Raw genomic sequence first — 14,211 nt, forward strand, 5'->3', positions numbered from 1 at the left:
AACAGGAAGAAAAACAGCACACCCTGGAGGAAGAACCCACTGGCGTTTAAACGCCAGTGAGGCTAGCAATTGGGCGTTTAACGCCCAGTCTGGCACCATTCTGGGCGTTTAACGCCAGAAAGGGGCACCAGACTGGCGTTAAACGCCAGAAAAGGGCAAGAACCTGGCGTTAAACGCCAGGAATGGGCACCAGCCCGGCGTTTAACGCCAGAAATGGCTCAAAACGTGATTTTGCATGCCATTTGGTGCAGGGATGACTTTTCTTTGACACCACAGGATCTGTGGACCCCACAGGATCCCCACCAACCCCACCACTCTCTCCTATATATACCCTTCTTCACCCCTTCATCTTCACACAACCTAAACACCACTTCTCCCCCTCTTTGGCCAAACACAAAGCTATTCCCTTCTTCCTCATTTCTTCTTCTTCTACTCTCTTCTTTCTTCTTTTGCTCGAGGACGAGCAAACCTTTTAAGTTTGGTGTGGTAAAAGCGTTGCTTTTTCATTTTTCTATAACCATTTATGTTATCCAAGGCCGGAGAAACCTCTAGAAAGAGGAAAGGGAAGGCAAAAGCTTCCACCTCCGAGTCATGGGAGATGGAAAGATTCATCTCAAGGGTGCATCAAGACCACTTCTATGAAGTTGTGGCCTTGAAGAAGGTGATCCCCGAGGTCCCTTTTTCACTCAAAAAGGGTGAATATCCGGAGATCCGACATGAGATCCGAAGAAGAGGTTGGGAAATTCTTACCAACCCCATTCAACAAGTCGGAATCTTAATGGTTCAAGAGTTCTATGCCAATGCATGGATCACCAAGAACCATGATCAAAGTGTGAACCCGGACCCAAAGAATTATCTTAATATGGTTCGGGGGAAATACTTGGATTTTAGTCCGGAAAGTGTAAGGTTGGCATTCAATTTGCCTATGATGCAAGGAGATGAACACCCTTACACTAGAAGGGTCAACTTTGATCAAAGGTTGGACCAAGTCCTCACAGTCATATGTGAAGAGGGCGCACAATGGAAGAGAGATTCAAGAGGCAAGCCGGTTCAACTGAGAAGGCATGACCTCAAGCCCATCACTAAGAAAAGGATGGAGCAAACAAGAGACCCCTCTCATCATGAGATCCTTGAGATGCCTCAAGGGATGCACTTTCCTCCACAAGACTATTGGGAGCAACTAAACACCTCCCTAGGAGAATTGAGTTCCAACATGGGACAACTAAGGGTGGAGCATCAAGAACACTCCATCATCCTCCATGAAATTAGAGAAGATCAAAGAATCATGAGAGAGGAGCAACAAAGACAAGGAAGAGACATTGAGGAGCTCAAGCACTCCATAGGATCTTCAAGAGGAAGAAAGAGCCGCCATCACTAAGGTGGACCCGTTCTTTAATCTCCTTGTTCTTTATTTTCTATTTTTCGAATTTTAGTGCTTATGTTTATCTATGTTTGTGTCTTGTGATCATTAGTGTCTTAGTGTCTATGCCTTAAAGTTATGAATGTCCTATGAATCCATCACCTCTCTTAAATGAAAACTGTTTTTATCACAAAAGAACAAGAAGTACAGGATTTCAAATTCATCTTTAAAACTAGCTTAATTAGTTTGATGTGGTGACAATACTTTTTGTTTTCTGAATGTATGCTTAAACAGTGCATATGTCTTTTGAATTTGTTGTTCATGAATGTTAAAATTGTTGGCTCTTGAAAGAATGATGAAAAAGGAGACATGTTACTGAGGATCTAAAAAATCATAAAAATGATTCTTGAAGCAAGAAAAAGCAGTGAATACAAAAAAAAAAGAAAAAAAAGAGACGAAAAAAAAAGAGAAGGAAAGAGAAAAAGAAAGAAAAAAAGAAATAAAGTTGTGATCCAAGGAAAAAAGAGTGTGCTTAAGAACCCTGGACACCTCTAATTGGGGACTCTAGCAAAGCTGAGTCACAATCTGAAAAGGTTCACCCAATTATGTGTCTGTGGCATGTATGTATCCGGTGGTAATACTGGAAAACAGAGTGCTTTGGGCCACGGCCAAGACTCAATAAGTAGCTGTGTTCAAGAATCATCATACTTAACTAGGAGAATCAATAACACTATCTGGATTCTGAGTTCCTAAAGATGCCAATCATTCTGAATTTCAAAGGATAAAGTGAGATGCCAAAACTGTTCAGAGGCAAAAAGCTACTAGTCCCGCTCATCTAATTTGGAGCTAAGTTTCATTGATAAATTGGAGTCTATAGTATATTCTCTTCTTTTTATCTTATTTGATTTTCAGTTGCTTGAGGACAAGCAACAATTTAAGTTTGGTGTTGTGATGAGCGGATAATTTGTACCCTTTTTGGCATTGTTTTTAGTATGTTTTTAGTATGATCTAGTTAGTTTTTAGTATATTTTTATTAGTTTTTAGTTAAAATTCACTTTCCTGGACTTTACTATGAGTTTGTGTATTTTTCTGTGATTTCAGGTATTTTCTGGCTGAAATTGAGGGACCTGAGCAAAAATCTGATCCAGAGACTGAAAAGGACTGCAGATGCTGTTGGATTCTGACCTCCCTGCACTCGAAGTGGATTTTCTGGAGCTACAGAAGCCCAATTGGCGCGATCTCAACGGCGTTGGAAAGTAGACATCCTGGGCTTTCCATCAATATATGATAGTCCATACTTTGCCCAAGATTTGATGGCCCAAACCGGCGTTCAAAGTCACCCTCAGAAATTCCAGCGTTAAACGCCGGAACTGGCACCTAAATGGGAGTTAAACGCCCAAACTGGCATAAAAGCTGGCGTTTAACTCCAAGAAGAGTCTCTACACGAAATTGCTTCATTGCTCAGCCCAAGCACACACCAAGTGGGCCCGGAAGTGGATTTTTATGTCATTTACTCATCTCTGTACACCCTAGGCTACTAGTTTTCTATAAGTAGGACCTTTTGCTATTGTATTAGGGAGCTTTTGATCATGTTTTTATGATTGAACTCACTTTGGGAGGCTGGCCATTCGGCCATGCCTAGACCTTGTTCTTATGTATTTTCAACGGTGGAGTTTCTACACACCATAGATTAAGGTGTGGAGCTCTGCTGTACCTCGAGTATTAATGCAATTACTATTGTTCTTCTATTCAATTCCGCTTGTTCTTTGTCCAAGATATCACTTGTTCTTCAACTTGATGAATGTGATGATCCGTGACACTCATCATCATTCTCACTTATGAACAAAGTGACTGACAACCACTTCTGTTCTACAAGCAAACAAGGCTCTAGTGTTTATCTCTTGGATTCTTTAACTGGAATCTTCGTGGTATAGGCGAGAACTGATGGCGGCATTCAAGAGAATCCGGAAGGTCTAACCTTATCTGTGGTATTCTGAGTAGGATTCAATGATTGAATGACTGTGACGTGCTTCAAACTCCTAGCAGGCGGGGCGTTAGTGACAGACGCAAAAGAATCACTGGATTCTATTCCGGCCTGACCGAGAACCGACAGCTGATTAGCCATATGCTGTGACAGAGCATAGGAACATTTTCACTGAGAGGATGAGAGGTAGCCACTGACAACGGTGAAACCCTACATGAGCTTGCCATGGAAAGGAGTAAGAAGGATTGGATGAAGACAGTAGGAAAGCAGAGAGACGGAAGGGAAGGCATCTTCATACGCTTATCTGAAGTTCCTACCAATGAATTACATAAGTACCTCTATCTTTATCTTTATGCTTTATTCGTATATCACTATACCCATTTGAGTCTGCCTGACTAAGATTTACAAGGTGACCATAGCTTGCTTCATACCAACAATCTCCGTGGGATCGACCCTTACTCGCGTAAGGTATTACTTGGACGACCCAGTGCACTTGCTGGTTAGTTGTGCAAAATTGTGTAGTGATCACAATTTTGCGCACCAATAATATAAGTGCATGAATACAAAAAATAATGGACATAAAGAATCAAACAAATCAAAGATTACAATCATAGGAAGAGAATAATGCACACAAGAAGGAAAAATAAGTGGTTATAAGATGTAACCACACCATTAGACTCAAATCTCTCAAGCTTGTGTTCTTAGCTCAAAACATAATCCATAATATATATAATTCAAGCAAGTTCTATGAAAAATTTTCACTCAAATCAATTAGGGTGCCCTATAGATAGAAATCTTGAAAAATTTCATTATTTTGACTAAGCTTATTGTGTATATATGCAAAAATAAGAAAATGCAAGTAAAAACCATAAAATCCTAGAATGAAATGCAAAAGTGTTGGGATTAGAATTTGTCACCCAAAATCGCCGACCGGTCGGACGACCTCCCCACACTTAAAAGTTTGCACCGTCCTCAGTGCATTGAAGGATGAGCAAGGGGGTACGGCGAGTCTCCGGATTGCTGCGTGTTCTTTCTTCCGCTTCCGTTATTGCTTGTGGTGCATTCATCATGAAAAACAAAAATATAACACCATAAGATGAGACAATACAAAAGCAAGGAAGCATACATTGTTGGAGTGAGGTAAATCACTAGAATTGAGTGAGTGAATTAGTGTGACATTAATGACAAATAGGTGTGTGAATTCTAAATTGCGCGGTTTAGAACACACATTAGCATAAAAGTTATGTCACAAAAGAAGCATGCACTTTACTCATTCTAGTACGCTTGAGATGCTCTAAGTGAACTTGTAAAGTAAAACAAGCATTAAAGAAGCGTGAAAGCATTCAAGTCAAACATATGGATGCATATGATCATGAACACAATGCATTAAGGTAAATGCATAACATCATCTATCAAGAGGTTGCCTAATCAAGGAAAAGGATCCAAATCACATGATGGCTAGCTACAACATGCAATTCAAAAGAGTTATAAGCTCGAAGGCAATTCTCATCACTTGGTATTTTTCAAAAGGTAAGCATGAAAAACTCAAAACCAAGTAGCAAAATATAACCTCAATCATAGAATCCAACAAAGATTATCTAAAAATATTCATGCTAAAATAGCATTTAGGCAATAAGGGGCAGCAATTTATAGTAAACAAAGTCAATAATCCAACACTTATGATGAAGAGAAAGAAAATAAAATGAAAACTAAACTAAAACTAACTAATCAACTAACCAACTAACTTATTAACTAACTAAATTAAATGGTTACCCATGGTGTTTGGAAGTGTTGGATGAGGGGTAGGAGGAGGGAAGGAAGAAAGAAGAAGGAAAGAAATAGAAAGAGGAGAAGAAAAGAAATGTGGTGAAGGAAGGAAATCCATGCGTACGCGTCGAGAGTGGCGCGTACGCGTCATGTGCGCGAGCGCGCAAATAGGTTTGTGCCAAAGGTACAACGTTGGTGCGGCGCAGGCACAACTCTCTGGAAAATGTATGGAATGTGGAACTTCTCAATCCACGCGTACGCACGCATGGTGCGCTCGCGTGGATGGTTGAAAACGCTTGATGCACGCGTACGCGTACAGTGCGCGTACGCGTGGATGGTGCTTTGTTTTTCAAAAAATTTTTGCTATATTTTTGCACCAATCCAAGCATTCTAAACCTCCAAGCAACTACCAAAACACCCTAAAACCTTATTTAACATGATAAAAATACTAAGTAAACTCAAGAAACTAATCAAAACATGAAATTAAAATAGTTCTACCAATATGTACAAAAGAGAAAATGAAAGAATTTTACCATGGTGGGGTGTCTCCCACCTAGCACTTTTATTTATTGTCCTTAAGTTGGACTTATGGGGAGCTTCTCTCAAGGTGGCTTGTGCTTGTACTCATCTTGGAACTTCCACCAATGCTTGGACTTCCAATAAGCTCCATCATTCAAGATTAATATCTCCAAGCTTTGATGGAGTTCTTCACAAATCATGGGCTCCCAATGTTGATCCTCATGTGTTCCCGGATCCCATATTTTGTCTTCACACCCATCTCCAAGTTGATTATCGTTAATCCATGTGGGTGGTGAGCAAGGTGAATTCTCAACAAAGTGACCAAACATCCTTCTAGACCCATGTACTCTAGTTATACACCAACCTTTGCTATTAAGCTTTGAACATACAACCATGATGAACCTAGAATGGCATTTCCAACCACTAACCATCTCCTTTTTACTCTTAAAGCCACAAATATATCTAAGTTGACCATCCATTTCAAGCAAACTATATTCAAGGGGAATAATAAAGCTTGAGTATAAGGAATTTACCCACTTGAATGAGAGAGTGGATGGTGGTGGCTTGGGGAGAGGTATTTCCAATGTGCTAGTAAGCTCCACTCCCTTATTTTCTTCCTTGATTGCCTCCACCTTTTCACAAACTTCTTCACTTTCAATCCTTTGTTCATCATTTTCATCCCACTCTTCTCCATCACTCAAATCATAAATGGGAGGACGAGAGAAATCTACGTCCATATCACTTTCAAATTCATTAGGAGAAGGTTCTTCAAATTCAAAGGATTCTTCACCAAGAAGATTGGATGCATGATCTTTATCACCAAGGAAACTCAATGCTTGCTTCACTCCTTCCAAGTCTTCATATGGGATATGCCTTGGAGGTTGTGCACATTCCTCCTCAATATCAACTTCAATCTTCTTGGAGGAGTTTTCTATAACTCTAGGTTCCCATGGAGGTTCCGCATCTCCTAGGTCTTCAACCATTTCTTCCCCTTCTTCAATAATCATAGACTCCTCCAATTGTTCTAACACAAAGTAGCATTTTCCCTTTTTCACCGGAATTTCCAATCTCTCTTTCATGCTATGTTCCTTTTTAGATTCTCCACATGTAGCCATGGAAGTTCCTTGAGTGTCCAAAAGTTGGGATGCTAAAATGCTTACTACCTTGGCTAAGGTAGCCATAAATTCTAGTGTCTCCCTTTGCATTTCTCCTTGATCTTGAAGTATAAGGCTAAGGATTTCATCCATTGAGGATTGGGGTGGATAAGAGGTTTCATTGTCTTGGAGAAAGGGTTCATTATAGGAAGGTGGTTCTTCTTGGTAAGGTGGTGGTGTGTATTGAGGTGGTTCTTGGGAGTAGTAATCTTGGAATTATGGTTCCATGTATGGCTCATATGGTTCAAAAGGAGGTTGGTATGATGGGTAAGGATCATGGTCATATGGAGGTGTTTGTTGAAAATAGGCTTGTGAGTGTGGTTGAGGGTCATGTTGAGGATATGACTCATAGGCATATGGTGGTGGTTCTTAAAAATCACAAGGAGATTCACCATAGCCATTGGATTGATATGCATCATAGAATGGCTCTTCTTCATAGTGCATTGGTGGAGGTTGTTGCCATGAGGATTGATCATATGGCTCCTCCCACCTTTGGTTGTCCCATCCTTGATACACATCTTCATTGTAGCTCCCATCACCTACAACATAGTTGTAATCACACTCATGGCCAAAATGAGAATTCATGGTGAAAAGAGAAAACAAAAATCAAAAACTAATAGAAAATAAGAGAAACAAAATTCTACAAATTGCAAACAAAGCAAAAAAACAAGATATTCACACTATTCACATATGTACAATAACCAATAACATAACACCATTGCAATTCCCCGGCAACGGCGCCATTTTGATGATTGGATTATTGACGGTTTAGAATTTCACTAATAAAATCTCGTTGTAAAGTATAGTTTCTAAACCAAACAATAATCCTTTCATGCAAAAAATTGTTTGTCACTAAAACAAACCCCTAAAATTAATAAACTGAAGTATTCAAACCTCGGGTCGTTCTCCCTAGGAATTACAATAAAGTGTCTTGTTATTGGTTAGAAATGTGTTTTGAGGTTTTGGATAAGAAGCATGAATATAAATGGCAATGAAAATAAACTAACAACTATAAAAGGCTCTTGGCAAGGTATGAAAATTAGAAGTCCTATCATAGTTATCCTTCTCAATTGTGATGAGAATTGTTCATTGCTACCACTTAGTTAACCCTTACTAAATAAAGGAAAGTCAAGTGGATGAATTGACTTGAGCCACAAGTCCTAGCCAACTCCCAAGGAAAGACTAGCTTTAGTGCACTCCGAACCAATTAGCAATCTCTCCAATTACCAATCAACAAAGGAATTAGATAACTCAAGTGTCACTAATTACTCTCCCTAGGCCAAGAGGAACAAAATCTATACTATATCTAGAAGAGGCATTTCAACAAACACATAAAAGGCAATAAAAGTAAACAACATAAATTGCACGAATTAAAGAGAGATCTAACTACAAAGGCAAGAGATCAACAATAGAAAAGCAAAGAAGAACAATTATTATGAATTACCTCTTATTGAATTGAAAGAAAATGGAAGGAACAATAGTAGATCTACAACAAAGTATAAGAACAGCATAAAGGAAATTACAACAAAGGAGTAGAAGAATGATGAATGTAACAACAAAGAATTGAGAAGTAGAAGTAGAAGAGAACATGAATTAAAACCTAGATCTAAGAACTAAACCTAATCCTAATCCTATTTCTAGAGAGAAGTGAGAGCTTCTCTCTCTAGAAACTACTTCTAAAACGAAACTATGACTAATGGTAGCTCACATGTCCATCCCTCTTCAATCCTTGGCTTAAATAGGATCAGAAATGAGTTGGATTGGGCCCACAAGGCTTGTAAATTCGCTAGTGACGAGTTTGCATGAAGTGAATCACGTGCACCAATGGCGCGTACTGATGAGCGGATAATTTGTATACTTTTTGGCATTGTTTTTAGTATGTTTTTAGTATGATCTAGTTAGTTTTTAGTATATTTTTATTAGTTTTTAGTGAAAATTCACTTTTCTGGACTTTACTATGAGTTTGTGTGTTTTTCTGTGATTTCAGGTATTTTCTGGCTGAAATTGAGGGACCTGAGCAAAAATCTGATCCAGAGACTCAAAAGGACTGCAGATGCTGTTGGATTCTGACCTCCCTGCACTCGAAGCGGATTTTCTGGAGCTACAGAAGCCCAATTGGCGCGCTCTCAACGGCGTTGGAAAGTAGACATCCTGGGCTTTCCAGCAATATATAATAGTCCATACTTTGCCCAAGATTTGATGGCCCAAACCGGCGTTCAAAGTCACCTCAAGAAATCCCAGCGTTAAACGCTGGAACTGGCACCCAAATGGGAGTTAAACGCCCAAACTGGCACTAAAGCTGGCGTTTAACTCCAAGAAGAGTCTCTACACGAAATTGCTTCATTGCTCAGCCCAAGCACACACCAAGTGGGCTCGGAAGAGGATTTTTATGTCATTTACTCATTTCTGTACACCCTAGGCTACTAGTTTCTTATAAGTAGGACCTTTTACTATTGTATAGAGAGCTTTTGATCATGTTTTGATGATTAAACCCTCTTTGGGAGGCTGGCCATTCGGCCATGCCTAGACCTTGTTCTTATGTATTTTCAACGGTGGAGTTTCTACACACCATAGATTAAGGTGTGGAGCTCTGCTGTACCTCGAGTATTAATGCAATTACTATTGTTCTTCCATTCAATTCCACTTGTTCTTTTACCAAGATATCACTTGTTCTTCAACATGATGAAGGTGATGATTGACGCCCATCACCATTCTCACCCATGAACAAGGTGACTGACAACCATTCTTGTTCTACAAGCATCTGAGGCTTAGTGAATATCTCTTGGATTTCTGATTGCACGATGCATGGTTGATCGCCTGACAAACGAGTGCTCGCCTGACAAACGAGCCAGCCATTCCGTGAGATCAGAGTCTTCGTGGTATAGGCAAGAACTGATGGCAGCATTCAAGAGAATCCGGAAGGTCTAACCTTGTCTGTGGTATTCTGAGTAGGATTCAATGATTGAATGACTGTGACGTGCTTCAAACCTGTAACCTACTGGGCGTTAGTGACAGACGCAAAAGAGTTATTCTATTCGGTAGGGGAGGGAACCAAACCGGTGATTGGCAGCACTGTGACAGAGTGTGTGCATTAGCTTTCACTGCGCGGATGGGAGGTAGCTGCTGACAACAGTGAGACCCTATACGAGCTTGCCATGGAAAGGAGTAAGAAGGGTTGGATGAAGACAGTAGGAAAGCAGAGAGACGGAAGGGAAGGCATCTTCATGCGCTTATCTGAAGTTCCTACCAATGAATTACATAAGTATCACTATCTTTATCTTTTATGTTATTTTCGTTCATCACCATATATATCTGAGTTTGCCTGACTAAGATTTACAAGATGACCATAGCTTGCTTCAATGCTAACAATCTCCGTGGGATCGACCCTTACTCACGTAAGGTTTATTACTTGGACGACCCAGTGCACTTGCTGGTTAGTTGTGCGAAGTTGTGTAATGCCATGGTATTGAGCGCACCAAGTTTTTGGAGCCATTACCAGGGATTATGAGAGTTGTGAAAAAGTATAGTTCACAATTTCGCATGTCAAGTTTTTGGCGCCGTTGCCGGGGATTGTTCTAGTTTTGGGCAAGCCTTTGGTAACATCAGTGCCAAGATCCGGCAACAACATCAAATTTTTTTGGTGTTATTGCCCGGGATTGTTCAGGCTGGACAACTGACGGTTCATCTTGTTGCTTAGATTAGGTACTTTTTTTTCGAAATTCTTGAAGATGAATTCTAGAGTTTCATGATGATTTGTTGAAATCTGGCTGGCTGAGAAGCCATGTCTAATCTGATTGGACCGAGGTTTCAACTTATCACCACAAGAGCCTGTTGATTTCGTATCAATCTTGCTTTTGGAGCAGTGATTTGCTAAGGCTTGGCTGACCTTTGGTCATGTCTAGTGTTTTGGACCGAAGCTTTCTTTGGAAGCTTGGCTGGCTGTGAAGCCATGTCTAATTCCTGGACCGGAGTCTTAGACTAGCATTGCACTGATTCTTGGAATTCTCATTAAGAATTTTGATACCTTTTTCCACTTAATTTTCGAAAAACACAAAAAAATTCAAAAAAAAACCATAAAATCCAAAAATATTTCTTGTTTGAGTTTAGAGTCTCATCTTAAGTTTGGTGTCAAATGCATGTTTTTGTTACATTTTTTCGAATCCATGCATATATTTCTTGTTTTGATCTTTGAATTCTATTGACTTGAGTATTTTGTGTGTCTCATATGCATTTTCAGTTCATTAGTGTCAGTAGTACACAAACTGCTAAGTTTGGTGTCTTGCATGCATTGTTATTTGATTCTTGTTGCATTTTGATTATTAAAAATCCAAAAATATTTTTAATTTGTGTCTTTTCAAGTCAATGATATAAGGGATTGAAGATTCAGAACACACTGCAGAGGAATTATACAGAAAAAGCTGAGCATTCAAAAATGCCCAGTGAAGAAGGCAGACTGGCGTTTAAACGCCAGCCAGGGCACCTGGTTGGGCGTTTAACGCCCAAAAAGGTAGCATTTTGGGCGTTAAACGCCAGAATGTATACCATTCTGGGCGTTTAACGCCAGGATGGTGCTAAGGGGGAAGATTTTGTTTTCAAATCAATTTTTTTCAAGTTTTTCTAAATCAAATCTTTTTCAAATCATATCTTTTCAATCAAATGTTTTCAAAATCAATTTCTTTCCTTTTTCAAAGATACTTACTAACAATTAATGATTTGATTGAACATCTCAAATTTGATGCCTTTCTGTTGAGAAAGGTTTAATGTTTGAATCATATCTTTTCTTGTTAGGCAAGTCATTAATTTTCAAAATCATATCTTTTCAAATTGTTTTCAAATCATATCTTCTAAAATTGTTTTCAAATCATATCTTCTCAATCACATCTTTTTAAAACCATAACTTTTCAATCAAATCTTTTTAACCTCATCTTTTTCAAAATAGTTTTCAATCAAATCTTTTTGACTTCTAATTTCAAAATCTTTTTCAAAAATCACTTGATTTCTCTTCCACTTTCAATTTTCGAAAATTATCAATCAAATTTTCAAAATGTTTTCAAAATCTTTTAATTGAATTTTCGAAAATCCACTTCCCTCCTTCTCACATCCTTCTAATTATGGAGTACCACTCCTTCTAAATGCACAATTCGAACCTTATCTAATTAAAGTTCGAATTCTTCTTCCCCTTCTTCTTTCTATTTCTATTTTCCTCTGACATTTCAAGGAATCTCTATACTGTGACATAGAGGATTCCATATTTTCTTGTTCTCTTCTCTTTCATATGAGCAGGAGCAGAGACAAAGGCATTCTTGTTGAAGCTGACCCTGAACCCGAAAGGACCTTGAAGAGAAAGCTAAGAGAAGCCAAAGCACAACTCTCTTTAGAGGACCTGACCGAATTCTTCAAGGAAGAAGAACCCATGGCAGCCGAAAACAACAACAATGCCAACAATGCAAGGAAGGTGCTGGGTGACTTTACTGCACCTACTCCTGATTTTTATGGGAGAAGCATCTCTATCCCTGCCATTGGAGCAAACAACTTTGAGCTTAAGCCTCAATTAGTTTCTCTAATGCAACAGAATTGTAAGTTCCATGGACTTCCAATGGAAGATCCTCATCAGTTTTTAGCTGAATTCTTGCAAATTTGTGACACAGTCAAGACTAATGGGGTTAACCCTGAGGTCTACAGACTGATGCTATTCCCTTTTGCTGTAAGAGACAGAGCTAGAATATGGTTGGATTCTCAACCTAAAGAAAGCCTGGACTCTTGGGAAAAGCTAGTCAATGCCTTCTTGGCAAAGTTCTTTCCACCACAAAGATGGAGTAAGCTTAGAGTGGAAGTCCAAACCTTCAGACAGAAGGATGGAGAATCCCTCTATGAAGCTTGGGAAAGATACAAGCAATTAATCAGAAAATGTCCTTCAGACATGCTTTCTGAATGGAGCATCATAGGTATTTTCTATGATGGTCTCTCTGAACTATCCAAGATGTCTTTGGATAGCTCTGCTGGAGGATCTCTTCATCTGAAGAAGACGCCTGCAGAAGCTCAAGAGCTGATTGAAATGGTTGCAAATAACCAATTCATGTACACTTCTGAAAGGAATCCTGTGAATAATGGGACTAGTCAGAAGAAAGGAGTTCTTGAGATTGATGCTCTGAATGCCATACTGGCTCAGAATAAGATATTGACTCAACAAGTCAATTTGATTTCTCAAAGTCTGTCTGGAATGCAAAATGCACCAAACAGTACTAAGGATGCTTCATCTGAGGAAGAAGCTTATGATCCTGAGAACCCTTCCATGGAAGAGGTGAATTACCTAGGAGAACCCTATGGAAATACCTACAATTCTTCATGGAGAAATCACCCAAATATCTCATGGAAGAATCAAGAGAGACCTCAACAAGGTTTCAATAACAATAATGGTGGAAGAAACAGGTTTAGCAATGGCAAGCCTTTTCCATCATCTTCTTAGCAACAGACAGAGAGTTCTAAGCAGAATACTTCTGACTTAGCAACAATGGTCTCTGATCTAATAAAGACCACTCAAAGTTTCATGAATGAAACAAGGTCCTCCATCAGAAATTTGGAAGGACAAGTGGGTCAGCTGAGCAAGAAAATTACTGAACTCCTCCTAGTACTCTCCCAAGTAATACAGAAGAAAATCCAAAAGGAGAGTGCAAAGCCATAACCATGGCCGAATGTGGAGAGGAAAGAGAGGAGGAGGACGCCACTGAGGAAGACCTCAGTGGGCGTGTACCAATCTCCTCTGAGTTCCAATGGGAATCTGAGGCTCAAAATGAGACCATAGAGATTCCATTGGACTTACTTCTGCCATTCATGAGCTCTGATGAGTATTCTTTCTCTGAAGAGGATGAGTATGTCACTGAAGAGCAAGTTGCTAAATACCTTGGAGCAATCATGAAGCTAAATGACAAGTTATTTGGAAATGAGACTGGGAGGATGAACCACCTTTGCTCACCAAAGAACTGGATGACTTGTCTAGGCAGAAACTGCCTCAAAAGAGGCAGGATCCTGGGAAGTTTTCTATACCTTGTACCATAGGCACCATGACCTTCAAGAAGGCCTTGTGTGACTTAGGGTCAAGTGTAAACCTCATGCCCTCTCTGTAATGGAGAAATTAGGGATTTTTGAGGTGCAAGCTGCAAGAATCTCATTAGAGATGGCAGACAATTCAAGAAAACAAGCTCATGGACTTGTAGAGAATGTTTTGGTGAAGATTGAAGACCATTACATCCCTACTGACTTCATAGTCCTAGAGACTGGGAAATGCATGGATGAATCCATCATCCTTGGCAGACCCTTCCTAGCCACAGCAAAGGCTGTGATTGATGTTGATAGAGGAGAGTTGATCATTCAAGTGAATGAAGAATCCTTGGTGTTTAAAGCCCAAGGACATCCCTCTATCATCATGG

At 39.5% G+C, this 14,211-nt stretch overlaps 1 non-coding gene across 1 annotated transcript; it reads right to left on the reverse strand.

Moving 5' to 3' along the window:
- Window positions 1-12,602: 12,602 nt before the first annotated feature.
- On the reverse strand, window positions 12,603-12,710 carry LOC130937285 (small nucleolar RNA R71). The gene has a single exon (XR_009068508.1). It is a non-coding gene; the product is annotated as a small nucleolar RNA R71 (small nucleolar RNA).
- Window positions 12,711-14,211: the final 1,501 nt, after the last annotated feature.

This window comes from Arachis stenosperma, chromosome 6 (assembly GCF_014773155.1).
Source record: "Arachis stenosperma cultivar V10309 chromosome 6, arast.V10309.gnm1.PFL2, whole genome shotgun sequence".
Lineage (NCBI taxonomy): Eukaryota > Viridiplantae > Streptophyta > Magnoliopsida > Fabales > Fabaceae > Arachis > Arachis stenosperma.